This window comes from Hypanus sabinus, chromosome 12 (genome assembly GCF_030144855.1).
Source record: "Hypanus sabinus isolate sHypSab1 chromosome 12, sHypSab1.hap1, whole genome shotgun sequence".
Taxonomy (NCBI): domain Eukaryota; kingdom Metazoa; phylum Chordata; class Chondrichthyes; order Myliobatiformes; family Dasyatidae; genus Hypanus; species Hypanus sabinus.
The window spans coordinates 107,200,351-107,215,604 of record NC_082717.1 but is presented as its reverse complement, the minus strand read 5'-3'; the positions used below and the strand labels follow the sequence as shown (position 1 = coordinate 107,215,604).

General features: G+C 42.7%; 1 protein-coding gene across 4 annotated transcripts in view; it reads right to left on the bottom strand.

The window, feature by feature from the left end:
- reps1 (RALBP1 associated Eps domain containing 1) overlaps nt 1-14,429 on the bottom strand; it is a 120,879-nt gene extending 106,450 nt beyond the window's left edge. Inside the window, exon 1 of one of the 4 annotated variants that reach the window (XM_059986646.1) lies at nt 14,313-14,429. The gene's annotated coding sequence lies outside the window, so the exon portion shown is untranslated. Of the gene's footprint in view, nt 1-13,970; nt 14,109-14,193 lie in introns of those variants that run through there. The other 3 variants (XM_059986647.1, XM_059986650.1, XM_059986649.1) reach the window with 3 other exon arrangements.
- Between the last annotated feature and the right edge of the window lie 825 nt (nt 14,430-15,254).

Genomic DNA, 15,254 nt, shown 5'->3' with positions numbered 1-15,254 from the left:
ATCCATACTTTTTGTAGTCTATTGGCACTATATTTTTAAATATATTTCTTATTGTAATGTAGTAATTTATGTATAAATTTGTATTACTACAACTTAAGATGCAGTATTTCCAAGAAACATGTTTTAATCACATGATACAAAACCGCAAGTCAATGCTTTATAACCACAAAGAGTATTCCAATTCTGCCAAAACCATGAATAAAGTTAACAGAACATCAATATATTTTAATCAATTTGAAACTGAAGTCAATGCTACAAAATCTGGAGATATTTTATATTAATAGTTCTGGTACCCATATACCATTTCCTCTCCACAAAATGAACAAATTTAAATTTCAAACCTGCAATCCAGATCTCTTATGCTGGAGCCATTGTTTCACATCTTGTTATTTCAACTTCACAAGTGTTGATAGATGCACACTGCCCACTAATACAATACTCATGCAGGTACAGTACAATCAAAACAATTGCTGTTAAAATTCCACTTATGAAAAGTACAGGACAATTTGATCAATACTTCCTGAAACACCTTAAAGATTTTCTGAAAAAGTCTAACTCATCAACAGGCTGAAACAAGTGCTGAAATGGCCTGACATGTAATTAACATTCAGCATGATTTTGATAAGAGCCACAACTGTTTATCTATTCACCAAAATTATGAATTTGACAAACATATATTTTCCTATTTGGCAAAGAAGTCATAACTGATCATGATCTTCCCATCTACTTCATAAATTAACAGAGAAATTCCACTGCCTAATTTTTGCAGCATCTCAAAAAATATCTAAGTAACACAAATCAATTTCCACTGATTTATTATAAAAATACATATATGCCACCATATTCTGCCCTGAGATTCATTTTCTTGTGGACATTCATAGTAAATATAAAGAAACAATAGAATCAATGAAAAGCTGCATGCAAAGACTGATAAGTAATGTGCAAAAGTCAACAAATTGCACAAAATAATTCTCAACTTCCGAGACACCTTCTACAATGAACTCGAAGCGGCAGCTTGATGTACACAATTAAATATTCCCGTTTTGGCCTGGTACAGCTGAGAATCACAATTGCATCAAAGGTCTGTACCTTTAATAAAGATGTTTTAATCCGATTGAACAATCTATTACTGCTTAAAGCCAACAGAAATAATGCTGACTGTGGCCACACACTATCCCCGCAAGGTGGCAGCAGAAACATGGCTATAGTTCTGAGCTATTAGTGCATTTTAAAAAACAAGGTTTTCGACACCCAAGACCGATCATCTTTCTGGCAAACGTATAGTCTCTCGTAAATAAAATTAAAGATCTCAGAGCTAGGGTGACATTAGAACTGCTTGCACCCTTTGTTTCACAAAATCCTGACTAACCCCTTCCATCAACACACAAAAAATGCTGGTGGAACACAGCAGGCCAGGTAGCATCTATAGGAGAAGCGCTGTCAACGTTTCGGGCTGAGACCCTTCGTCAGGACTAACTGAAAAAGTCAAACCCCTTTCATACTGGATGCGGTGATTCAAGTTGATGGGGTTACTGTACTCCATCAGGATATGACTATCAAGTTACTCAAAAGCTGAGGTAGAGGTGTATGCCTCATGATCAATTCTTCTTGGTCACAAATGTGTCAGTGATGTACGAATTCCACTCACCGGACATGGAAAACCTTGCAATGAAGTGTCGTTCATTTTACCTAGTGCAGGAGATTTCAGCGATCTTTTTTGTAGTGATGTACATTCCACCTTACGCCAATGTCAAATAGGCTCTAGACGATCTGAGCGATATGATCAACAGGTGATGTCTTCCCCATCATTTTGAGAGATTTTAACCAAGTTTCTAAATAATTATCATCAACAAATCACTTGTAGTACCAGAGGAAACAACACACTGGATGACTGTTACACCACCAGCAAAAGTGCTTGCCGTGTCATCCCATGCCTACACTTTGGAAAGTCTGATCACCTGGTTGTACACCTGCCTGAGTATAAGCAGACACGGAGGATTGCACCACCAGTAGTGAGGATCAAGGTATGGAGAAGGGAAGCACAGGAGCACCTACAGTACTGCTTTGAATGGGTGGATTAGACTGTATTTAGGGATTCATATTTGAGACTAGATTGGCACACTGCAGTTGTTACCAACTTCATTAAAACGTGTGGATGAGTGTGTGCCTATGAGAATATACTGTACATTCCCAAACCAAAAGCCATGGATGAACCAGGAGGTTTGTCATCTGCTGAGTGGTACTTCTGTGGAATTTAAGTTGAGCAACCCAGGCCTGCACAAGAAAACAGGCATGACTTGCACAGCGCTATTTCAAGAGTGAAGAAACAATTCTGAGCAAGGTTGGCAGAGTCTGCCAGACATTACTTCCCACAAAGAGAAACCCAATAGCATGAATAGCAGCAAAGCTTCATGACCAGACGAGCTCAATGCCTTTTGAAATGGAGAATACAAATACAGCTGTAAGGATCCCTACTGCACCCAGGTCCTGATAGAGTGCCTGGTAAGGCTATGAAAACTTGTGCTAATCAACTGGCAGGGTTATTCCCACCTGCTTCAAAAAGGGCAACAATTATACCAGTGCCAAAGAGTAGTGTGAGCTACCTTAACGACTTTCTTACAGTAGCAGGCACATCTACAGTGATAAAATGCTTTGAGAGGTCGCTCATGACTAGAACCAACTCCTACCTCAGCAAGGACATAAGCAAACTGCAGTGGCTCTATTGCCACAATAGATCTACAGCAAATACAATCTCAATGGCTCTCCACATGGCCCCAGACAATACAAATATCTGTGTCAGGACACTGTTGAATGTCTATAGCTCAGTATTTAATACCAGCAGTCTGACAATCCTGATCAAAAAAGCTACAGAACCTGGGCCTCTGTACCTCCCAGTGTAATTCAACCAGAAGACCACAATTTGGTCTTATTATCACGGTTTGGTGATAATATCTCCTCCTCACTGCCAATCAACTTCAGCGATGTGTACTTAGCCCACTGCTCTACTCTCTCTATATACCCATGACTATGTGGCTAGGCATAGCTGAAATGCCATCTTTAAATTTGCTGATGATACAACCATTACTGGCAGAATCTCAGATGGAGACAAAAGAGTGTACAGGAGCAAGACACAAGTATGACACAGCAACAATGCAAGAAAGACCAAAGAGCTGATTGTGGACTTCAGTAAGGGTAAGACGAGAGAACACAAACCAATCCTCAAAGCAATCAGAAGTAGAGAGAGCAGTTTCAAGTTCCTGGGTGTTATTATCTCTAAATGTCTAACCTGGTCCCAATATATCAATGCAGCTCCAAAGAAGGCACGACAGCAGCTATATTTCATTAAGAGTTTGAAGAAATTTGGTTTATCACCAAAGACACCCAAAAATTTCTACAGATGCATCTTGCAGAGCATTCTGACAGGCCTTTATCAGTGTTTGGTATGGAGGTGGGGGGGGGGGGGGGGCGCTACGGCACAGGATTGAAAGCCACAAAAAAAATTGGAAAATTAGTCAGCTCCATCATGGGTACAAGCCTCCATAGTTACCAAGATATCTTCAAAGAATGATGCCCCAGAAAGGTGGTGTCAATTAAGGACTCCCATTGCCCAGGACATGCCCTCTCTTTATTGTTACAATCAGGAAGACATACGGAAGCCCAAGGCATGCTCAGCAATTCAGGACAGTTTCCTCGCCTCTGCCATCTAATTTTTAAATGGTGAGTGAAGTCGAATGAGGTTTTCCCTTTGGTCAAGAGCCTGACATTGAGGGGCAATAACTGTTCCCAAACTTCAATTCTGGAAAACTCCTATCCACTGCCACAAAACTCTAGTTCCCTTACTTCTATCCCCTACCCAAGATCCACAAAAGTGTAAGCCTATTGTCCCTGCTTTCTACTGCCCACTGAACTCATGTCTTCATACCTCAATTTCATTCTATCCTTCTTGGTTTAATGCCTTCCCACCTAACTCCATGACAATTCTCGTGCTCTCAAACTCATTAATTTTCAATTCCCTAGCCTTGGATATCCACTCTCCATTCACACTTATCCTCCACCAAGGAGGCCTTAAAGCTCTCTGCTTCTTTCTCAACAAAAAACCGAACCAATGCCACCACCACCCTCCTCCATGTGACAGAACTGATCTCCACCCTCAACTTCTTCAGCTCCTCCCACTTTCTCCAGACTTGAGGGGCAGCCATGGGCAAACTCTTGGGCCCCAGCTATGCCTGCCTTTTCACTAGCTACATAGAACAATCCATGTTCCAAGCCTTCCCCGGGAATGCTCTCCAAACTCTTCCTCCGTTACACTGACAACTGCATTTGTGCTACTTTATGCACCCATGCTGAGCTCATCAATTTCATCAACTTTGCCTCTGCTTCCACCCTGCCTTAAATTCACTTGGTCTATTTCTCGATCTCTCTGTCTCCATCTCTGGAGGCAAACTATTGCCAACTTTAAAAAAAATCTAAACCTACCCATTCCTACAGTTATCTTGACTATACCTCTTCCAACCACATCTCCTGTAAAAATGCTATTCCCTTTTCTCAGTTCCTTCACCTGTTCCCAGGATATCACAGATGTCTTCCTTCAAAGGACAGGGTTTCTCTTCCGCCACTATTTGTGCTGCCCTCATTCACATCTCTTCCATTTTCTGAACATCCGCACTCACACCAGCTTCCTGTTGCCTTAACAACGAGTTCCTTAGCTAACACCCCTTGAGCTGTCATCCTCCACAACTTCCGCCATCTCCAAAGTGATCCCATCAAACATATCTTTACCCCCTCTCTCTGTTTTCCACAAGGATCGCTCACTTCATGATTCCCTTGTCCATTCAGCCCTCCCCACTAACCTTCCACCTGGCACTTATCCCTACAAGCAAGCAAAGTGCTACATCTGCTCATTCAACTCTTCCCTCAGCTGCATTCAGGGCCCAAAATGTCCTTCCAGGTGAGGCAACACTTGGCCTCATCGTCAAGCACCTGTGCTCCATCTGCCAAAAGTGGGACTTCCTGGTGACCAAACATTTCAATTCCCATTCTGACATGTCAGTCCATGACCTCTTGTGTCAAGAAGTCACCCTCAGGGTGCAATACCTTATATTCTGCATGGGCAGCTTCCAACCTGACGGAATAAATATCAATTACTCCTTCTGGTAAAAAAAATGTTCCCTCCGCCTCCCCTCTTCTTTGACTCCCCACTCTGGGTCTCTTATCTCTTCCCACATCAGCTCCTTCTGGATCCCCTCCACTCTCCCCTCAGATTCTTTCTTGTCCAACCTTTTACCTTCCACACCCACCTGGCTTCACCTATCATCTTCTAACTGGCCTCCTTCCCCTCCCCCAATTTTTTATTCTAGCTTCTTCCCCATTCCTTTCCAGTCTTGAAGAACGGTCTCAGCCCTAAACAGCGACTGTTTATTTATTTTGCTAGCTGCTGTCTGACCTCCAGCATTTTGTGTGCATTGCTTTGTTTCTCCAACATCTGCAAAATTTATTGTGTTTAATATTATTTAGCAATTTTGAGAGCACTTTATTCTTCTCCTCTGTTGACCATGTACCAACCCCAAAGTTCCATCTTGGAATTTAAGTAAATTTCTAGAGTGTGGAGAGCATTAATTACTATCTGGTATGGAGAGGCCACCACACAGCATCAGAAAAAGTTGCAGAAATTTGTAAACTCAGCCAGCTCACAACCATCATTAAAGATCCCCATCACCCAGGACATGTCCTCATCTCATTACTAGCACCAGAGAGAAAATATATGTATGCATGATGGAATGGCAGATCAGACTCAATGGGCCAAGTGGTCTAATTCTGCTCCTATGTTTTGTATACACACACACAGGTCAGTCTTTGGCTCAAAAGGCTTGGGCAAGTACAGGCAGAGGTTCTAAGTAAGTGCTCTTAAGTTCTTTTTTCTGTTAGTACATTGCCAGTGTGCTGAGAATGGATCCAGAGTTAATGATATGCTCTGAGAGATATCTGAGAACTTTGAGAGATTTCCAGTCTCCCTGATAACTACTTCTGCACAAAGTGCACCTTACTACAGCTCCTTAGAGACCATGTTAAGGATCTGGAGCTGCAGCTGGATAACCTTCAACTCATACAGGACAATCAGGTAATTGATAAGAGCTAAAGGAAGGTAATCACCACTAATTTGCAGGAGGCAGGTCCCTGGATGACTGTCAGGAGAGAGAAACGGTATAGGCAGCCAGTGCATAGTAGCCCTATGGCCATTCTTTGGGTCTTGTTGGGGGGGGGGGGGGGGGAAGAGGTGGTAAAATGACTTACCAGGAAAAGCTAGTGATTTGGCACCGAGTCTGTCTCTGTGGCTCAGAAGGGAAGAGGAGGAGTGCAGTAGCGATAGGGCTTTTTATAGAGGTGAAAGGGACAGCTGGACAGCAAGTTATCTCCCAAGTGCCAGGGATATCCCAGATCAGCTCCACAGCATTCCAAATGGGAAGGCTGAACAGCCAGAAGTTGCGGTACATATAGATACCAATTACATAGGTAGGGAAACGGAGGGGATCCTGAAGAGAGAATATAGTGAGTTAGACAAAAGGCTGAAAAGCCTGACCTCCAGGGGAGTAATCTCTGGATCGTGGCCTCTATCACACATCAATTGGGGGGGGGGGGGGGGGGAAGAGAGAATAGAGTGATTTGACAGATGAATGCAAGGCTGAAGAATTGGTGCAGGGGGCAGAGTTTTATATTTCTGGATTATACAGACCTCTTCTGGGGAATGTATGAGTTCTATAATAGGGACATTAATATGAGGGGGATCAATATCCTTGCGGGCAGATTTGCTAGAACTGCTGGGGATAGCTTAATCTAATTTGGCAAGGGGGTGGGCACCAGAGTGATATGGTGAAGGATGGGGATGTTGGTATGCAGTGTCCAGTGAGACAATGAGGAAGGACAGGCAGATGATAGGGCAAAATTGCAGTTAATGGGATGAGGTGAAGTGTAACATGGAGGCAAAAATCAAAAAAGGGGGATGAATACAGGACTGAAGGTATTATATGTGAATGCACACAGTATCTAGAATAAGGTAGATGATCATAGAGCAAAAACGAGGAAATCTGCAGATGCTGGAAATTCAAACAACATACAAAATGCTGGTGGAACACAGCAGGTCAGGCAGCATCTATAAGGAAAAACACTGTCGACGTCTCGGCCCGAAACGTCGACAGTGCTTCTCCTTATATGTGCTGCCTTGCCTGCTGTGTTCCACCAGCATTTTGTGGGTGTTGAGATGATCATAGAGATTGGCAGCTATGATGTTGTGGTCATCCCCAAGTCACAGCTGAAAAATTCCCATAGTTGGGAATTTAACATCCACAGACACACATTCTATCAAAAGAACAGGGAAGTAGGCAGAGGGAATGGGGTGGCTCTGTTGGTAAAAAAAATGAAATCAAATCCTTAGAAAAAGGTGACACAAGATCAGAAGATGCAGAATCCTTACAGGTAAATTGCAAGGGTAAAAAGATCCTGATGTGAGTTACATACAGGCCTCTGAATAGTAGCCAGGTTGTGGACTAAAAATTCAAATGGAGATAGAAGAGGCACGTAAAAAGGACAATGTTACGATAGTCATGGGGGATTTCAATATGCAGGCAGATTGGGAAAAGCAGGCTGGTTCTGTACCCTGAGAGGAAGAATTTGTAGATTGGCTACAAGATGGCTTTTTAAGAGCAGCTTGTTGCTGAGCCCACTAGGGGAAAGGTAATGCTGGATTGGGTGTTGTGCAATGAACCAGATTTGATGAGGGAGCTTAAGCTAAAGGAGGCAGTGATCATAATACGGTAGAATTCACCCTGCAGTTTGAGAAGTTAAAACTCGGATTTATCAGTATTACAGTGGAGAAAAGGGATGATAGAGGAGCTGGTCGAAGCTGATTGAAAGGGGACACTAGCAGCAATGACAGAAGAACAACAATGGCTGAACGGCATTTACTGTGGATCTGTTGCTCCGGTAGGCAAATTGGAGTGGATCCAAGTTGCTTCTCAGGCATTTGATATGTTTCATCACAACCTCTCAAAACATTATCACTGTGGATCCAAGTGCGATTTACCACACTGGGGTTAAAGATCTCAGTGAACACTCCAGCCAAAAGATCTGCACAGGTCTTTAGTGCTTGGCCAGATACCCCATCTGGGTCAGGTGCTTTTCGCAAGTTCACCCTCCTAAAGGCTGCATGTACCCTGGCCTCAGACACTGAAATCACAGATACATTGGGGATGTGGGGGATGGCAGGAATTCATAGAGATTCCTCCACGTTTTGACTATCCGACTGCATTTGGAAAATTGTGAGCAGCTCTGAGCCTCTTAACTAAGAGGATGTACTTGCATTGGAGAGAGTCCACAGGAGGTTCATGAGAATGATCCCAAAAAATGAAAAGGTTAACATATCAGGGGCATTCGATGGCTCTGGGCCTGCGTTCCCTGGACTTTAGAAGAACGGGGGGGGGGGGGGGGGAAGAGATATCTGAATGAAACATATCAAATATTGAAAGGCCTAGATAAGAGTGAATTATTCCTAAAGTGGGGGAGGCTAGGGCAAGTGGAACAGCTTCAGAATAGAGTGACATCCAATGAGAACAGAGATTAGGAAAAAATCTCTAGTCAATGGGTGATGTATCTGTAGAATTCAATGTCACAGCTGGCTGTGCAGGCCAAGTCATCGGGCAAAGATCAACAGGCTCGTGGTTAATCAGGGCATCAAAGGCAATGTGGAGAAGGCAGGAGAATGGAGTAGAGGGGGGATGTCAATAAGCCATAATGGAATGGCAGGTACGAATGACCTAATCCTGCTATGTCTTATGGTGTCTCACGTTTCTTAATACAATTTATAGTATATTGTATGTATTGCACTGTACAACAACTGCCTCAAAACAAATTTCAGGACATGTAGTGATAAAGCCCGATTTCGAAGGAATGGCTGCTAAAATTCTGATGCTACAGGCAAAGGGAAACAAGAAAACCATACAGATTTCTCTTCCATCTTGTGCAGAAGCAAGTTTTGCACATTCCATTAAAACAGTAAATTACAGAATATCTACACCGAGGGATTTTCATTTAAAAAGTGGAGTCAAAATGAGTAGTAAATATGGAAGCACATTACATAAATGAACTGTCATTTGGTCATGGGAAATGGTAGAAAGAGCTACCTCATGGATTTAATACCAAGCACCTTAAACAATAAAGACCACTGGAAAATACACATGTACACTTATTCACAGCTAATGAAGTGCAGCAGAAAAGAGAATGCAATCTGATCTACTAAAGTACAACCTGCAATCTACTTAGAGCCCCACTGGCAGGAATCCAACAGCAGATTCTGCAAACCACATGCTCAGCTCAGGATCACTGCATGAGAAACCTGGGAGAATCAGGTTCATTAAAGAGGATTACAGACAGTCTGATGATGCTGGAAATCTGAAACAGGAGAGACTGAAAAGACTCAGCATATCAGATCAATGATAGCTCAACTCTTGCACCTCCTCCCACAGATACAGCCTAATCTGAGAAATTTCCAGTATTCTCTCACTTCAATTACAAAATGCCTACATTAAGGGATGGATGACTCAGAAGTTACATTAAATCTCTAAACACAATTATAAATGCAAAATTCATGTCAACCCCAAGGCAAATACAGTGGTCAGTTATATATTGTTTTCACACAAATTAGTCAAATTTTCAGCAGGAATTATATACAATTTCAATTGGTGGACTTGGGGAAAAAAAATTCAATTCCCATTGTAGATAAGTTGTTGTGCAATGGCAAAACTTGGCTCTGAATCTCACCAGGAGAGTGCAAGCGCAAGAAAATTAAGGTTTCGGTCTCATGATTTGCAGGAACACAGTACTGACACCCCTAGCCAGTAGCACAATCAAGCACTGCGTCTTAGCCAAACAAATTCTGTGAATACCTCTCAGGTAATTTCTTTAAAGTGTGAAATATTTAAAAGTCTGACTGGAGCCCTTGAAACCACTGAAGCTTTAATGGCTTCTTTGTGTGCACTAAGAGTATTGCAAGTAATATTCAACCTTCTCGTTTCAGATAGAAGCAACCGATCTAATTAACACTTCAACTCTGTCACAAAACTCTTGGCACCAGGCAATCATCGTCTCTTCCCAATAGGCCCTCGAGACCTGGACTACGTATTGCAAGCAACTCAATTCATTCGATAATGCTACCTCTTCAAGGTCTTCCAAATTTAACAGAAAGATAAGCAAACTGATGCCAATGCTCTCTACAGGACAACATCCCCAGCACTGAAACCTTCATTACACTCAGCCGGTTTCACAGAGCAAACCCTTGTTTTTCACATGTGACACTAATTCCTGAAATAAAATCGTTACAGAAAGGATTACCAGGTCAAAGATTCAAGGGCATGCTCAAAACCTTTGAAAAATGTGGACCAAGTTATAGAAGCACAATTAAGCCATTCAGCCCATTTAGTTGCTCTGCCCATTCCATTTCTCCCATCAATCCATTCTCCTGCCTTCTCCCCATAACCTTTGACACCTTTTACTAATCAAGAACCTATCAACTTCAGCTCTCAATATACCCATGACTTGGCCTCCACAGCCATCTGTGGCAATGAATTCCACAGAGTCACCACACTTTGGCTAAAGAAATATCTCATCTCTGTTCTAACTCCACCCCCCATACCCCCAGTGGTTACTATGAATGAATTCCTGACCTTATAACACAAAAGGGGAGAAAAAATATTTTGATTTGCACTGAAAACCTTGTCCATGCACCAAGAGCACACAGAAGCCTTGTACAAACAGCAGGAACACACCGTCTTACAGATGACCCACCAGTTTAGTCAGATACCTTTTATTCCATTTAGAGTCTACAGTCCCTGTGTTAGCAGATTCAGAATCAGCCAACATCGACGAGTACACTGAAAATCTCATTATTCCTCTTTTGCAACTTGTAGTAACTTTTTTGTTGCCACAAAACAATGAGATTCAGGAGTTCATTGTCGATTCAGAAATCTAATGGCTGAGGGGAAGGAGCTGTTTCTAAGACACTGAGTGTGGGTCTTCATGCTTCCAATTCAGCCATCTCAGATCCTTTAAGTCAACCGTGATGCTGAGGGTTGACAAAGGCTGATTAAATGACAAAGAGGACTTCAGTGCATAACCTGATCTAGAAGTATTATTTTCTTAGAAGTCTGACAACTCTAAAGACTAAAAGGTGGCACGGTAGCTTAGCAGCTGCCTGCAAACGCTATCGCAATGCAGGTGATCCGATTCAATTCCTGCCGCTGTCTGTAAGGAGCTTGCATGTTCTCCCTGTGACCATGAGGGTTTCCTCGCACATTCCAAAGATGTACAAGTTAGTAGGTTAATTGGTCTCATGGTGTAATTGGTCAGTGTGGGTGGAAGGGCCTGTTACCGTGCTATATCTCCAAACAAAATAGAATACAACTAGACACACAGTGGCTCCTCAAGCAATTTCAGGCATCATGAAGCAAATGAAGTTGAAGATTGAAAACAGTCACATGAAATTTCTGTGGAGGGAGGAAATCTGTTACCTACACCACTTCCCCAGAAATTTCACCAATTCCGTACAGAAGTTACAACAAGGGCTGAGGAGAAGCATTGCAGAAATTCTCTGATGCTATAGGTCATCTCTCAGTCTTATAAACACGTCAAAGACGATTTGACCCATACGAGACAAAAAAATAAATTCAAGCTTCTGAAAAAGGAGTGCTCAGAGTGCATTGAGAGAGAACATCCCCTTTCCAAGGATTTAGTCCAAAATAAGAAAAAGATTCTCAGCAACTTCCCTTTTTCTTTCACTTCTGCACGTTGCTGGTGACACGCAATCTGACATTTTTAATGAATTTAATCATTGCATACAAGCAACTTGTAATCATCAAGAACGAAGAGCTTCTCAGAAAAGAAACACTATAATAGAGTACAAAACTAGTTGTTACACCTTTACAACAGCAAACTGTCACAGCTCAGGGCAGCTGCCTCACATCTCAAAACAAATTGGTTCAATGCTGACCTCTGGTGATGTCCACGTGCAGTCTGCATGACCTCCCTGTGACCACAAGGTTCTCCTCTAGATATTCCAACTTCTGTGCCCCAAGAGACAAACAAGTTGGTGGGTAAATGGTGTAGATGAGTAACAGAATCTGGGATGACGGTGAGAAATTGAGAGTTTGGATGGGTGTATTTGAAATGAATGTGGGAAAACAGAATGGGTTTTGCTTACAGTGCCTTTTCAATATTGTACTGTATGACCTATGACACAGGCAAGAACAAGTGTCAACAACAGACAAACAGATCTGAAATAATTACAAAGTCAGGAAAAGAATGAAAATAAAATTAAACTGAACTAGGTGACTTGGATTAAGAGAGCCTTATTAAGCTTACACCACATCTAATAAGATACAGACAATTCAACAGTAGTTATGAAGATTGCTATTTTGTTTGTTGGAAAGCAAAAAAGAATGCATGAAGCTTTTTTCCAGTGAACATTGACAGAACAATTTAATTCTTCAGGAAAGCACATTTTGTGTGATGTGCAAACACCTACTGCTTCAAGGAATTGATTTATTGGGAAGGGAATGAAAATCTTCAGCAGCTTAACAAAATATCAGGAAATAATTACTTTTTATTGATTGGGTCTCATTCAATACACTAATATCAGTGTGGTCAGATCTACCCATAAAATAGTCCAACTCAACCTACCTTTATTCAACAAGTAAGACACTAACTAGGAATAAACTTACCAATTTCAAAACCTAACCACTACCCCGATCACGGGTTACAGAGGAAAAACTTAAATGTTTTAATTGGCATTATTCTATTTCAAGGTATAAAAATAGCATCTGAGATAATACAACTCATTCCCTCTTCTCAGATCAAAGGAGTATACCAAAATAACTCAATAATGGCACATCTAATGTTTATTGAAAGCTGAGTAGGTTCACTGAAAATGCCTGTTATCTGAACAGAATTCTCAGTCAAATTCATAAATACTGATGCACATTGATTAGTACAGTCACTTCAGTTTTGAAGCTTCCAATGCACAAGTTCTAGCACCTCAAAAATAAGCAACATAATCACCCATTTGATGCCACCAGATATAGGAGCAGCATTACACTATTTGGCCCATCGAGTCTGCTCCACCATTTCATCATGGCTGATCCAATTTTCCTCTCAGCTCCAATCTCCTGCCTTCTCCCCGTATCCCTTAATGCCCTGATTAATCAAGAATCTATCAACCTCTGCCTTAAATATACCCAATGACAGTCTCCGCAGCCACCTGTGAGAACAAATTCCACAAATTCACCACTTAAGCGAAAGAAATTCCTCCACATTGCTGTTCTGAAAGGATTTTAGAAATATAGAACAACGAGTTAATTACTACTGGCTATAAATCCTGGAACTCGCCACAAAACAATGGGGTAGATATTTTATCACACAGGCTGTGGCAACTCATCACTAGTTATTAAGAATAAATACTGGTTTTGCCAGTGACTTTCTACCCAGCATACACGTAGCTTACTCGGGTTTGGCCATTATCAATAAACAAATCTAAAGAACTACTAATAAAGCAAAAGGCCCTGTCGCCATTTGTTTGCATCCCAAATCCATTTGCCAACATCCATCTACAACTCAGGGTGAAGTAAACGTGCCCCTCACACCCCAGAAACGATCCAAAATGTAAGTAAATGTGACCTTCACACCCAGGTATACATAAAGTGACAATATACAGCACTCTCACAGTCCAGAGTAATGTGTCCCATTCTCACACCAGAAGGAGTCCAGGGTAAAATTAAATGCCCCCCTTACACTTCAGGGAGAATCGAGAAGGAAAATAAACAAGACCCTCTCACTCCAATTAGAATCTAGAATAAAAACGTAGCCCCTCACACTCCAAGAGAGAATCTAGAGAAAAAAATGTGCCCCCTCACAACCCAGAGGGTACTTACAGTAAATGTAAAGATGCCGCTCGCGTAACTTAAGTCGAAGATAAATGCATCTCTCGCACCAACTTTCACGAACTTTTAGCCTTCTCCTCCATGGTCACTGGGCCTGCGCAGCAAGACCGGTGCAGGCCGGGAGATGTAGTTCATGCCGCCCCTCCGGCCATGTCGGCCTGTGCACATTCCCCGCCCAACCCTCACCCCTCCCCACCGCCCGCCCAGCTCTCACCCTCCACCGCGCGGCAGGATTCCCCGCGGGCGTAGCCCACTGTAGCTTCCGATCACCGCTGCAACGATTGTCCCCTGCAACCTCAGCTTGCATTCCCCGCGCCGCCGCCGCTTTCCTACCTCCAAAAGTCTTCCCAGCGTAATGGCCGCCTAGGTCCCGCAACTAGATCGCGAGCCGCGCTCAGCGGGGGAGGGGGCAAACGTGAAACGAGACTTCCGTCATCTCGCGAGACTACCCCAAATCATCCCCGCCTCCCTCCCCCACGCGCTTCTTCAAGCGTCTCCGCTGAGGTGATGTTTAACATCTCACGGGCGATCCCGACCGGCGGAGGGGTATCCTCTTTATTCCCCTACTCCGTCCCGTAAAACGACACCCAACGTATTCCTTGTCGCGCTAAATTACTTTTTAAGGACGTATTCTTCGGTCGGGCCCAATGATCTTTCAGGCAATGAAGGAGCGGCTACAATAGGACGGAAAGACCCACGTGACCCAAGCACACCCACGTGGGTCGAAAGGTGACAGCCACTACTTCGGTGGGAAGGCATGGCTTTGGGCGGAGATGCGAGCCTGAAAGGCAAGGATGCAGTGTTTTTGAAAGTACTCAACTTTCAGTCAGCTGCAATACAAACGGTGGTTTGCTGCAACACACAAAGCTGCTGGTCAGGCAGCATCTGTGAGAGGAGAAACGCTTCAGGTCCAATTCATCAGAAGGTGTTGGAATTGACTTACATTTGACGGTACCGAGATTCAGTGGAAAGATCTTGTTTGCATGTCATCCAGACGGATAATGCAGACAGATAATCTATCTGTAAAACAAAAGTAAAAAGAAAACTGCAGAGTTAGTGCAGGTAGACAATAATCAGCAAAGGCCATGGTGAGCAGGTTGGGAGGTGAAGAGTTCATATTTATTCAACAGGTATGGTCAAAGGGCTGTTAACAGAATATAATGTGTCCTAGCGAGGGGTGTAAATTTATTTATTTATTTATCCTGGCATTTTTCCCCTTTATAGATGCTGCCTGACCTGCCAAGTTCATCCAGCATTTTGTGTGTGTTATATTGG